The sequence below is a fragment of the Dendrobium catenatum genome, unplaced genomic scaffold, assembly GCF_001605985.2.
Source record: "Dendrobium catenatum unplaced genomic scaffold, ASM160598v2 original_scaffold_113360, whole genome shotgun sequence".
Lineage (NCBI taxonomy): Eukaryota > Viridiplantae > Streptophyta > Magnoliopsida > Asparagales > Orchidaceae > Dendrobium > Dendrobium catenatum.
The window spans coordinates 1-261 of NW_021431795.1; the positions used below are offsets into that span (position 1 = coordinate 1).

General features: G+C 36.0%; 1 long non-coding RNA gene across 1 annotated transcript; it reads left to right on the forward strand.

Annotated features, from left to right (window-relative positions):
- Positions 1-261, forward strand: LOC114578678. The gene is made up of 2 exons (XR_003699657.1): positions 1-80; positions 158-261. It is a non-coding gene; the product is annotated as an uncharacterized LOC114578678 (long non-coding RNA).

Genomic DNA, 261 nt, shown 5'->3' on the forward strand with positions numbered 1-261 from the left:
TTTTCTTTCAGCTCCAAGAGAATTATGATAAACAGAAGCTCAGAATAAAAAATACCGAACGTGATCTTCAAGTTGCTGAGGTTGGTCATATTTACCAACTATACCATCTGGCTGACGTTTGTATTATGTTTTCCCACATAATTTGATTGCATTTCAGGAGGAGTTGATGAAAGCACAATTAGAAGCAGCTTCAAAGTTAAAAAAGTTGACTGAGGTTTGAAGATATGGCTTGGCATGTTTTAGCTATTTTCAACAACTGCG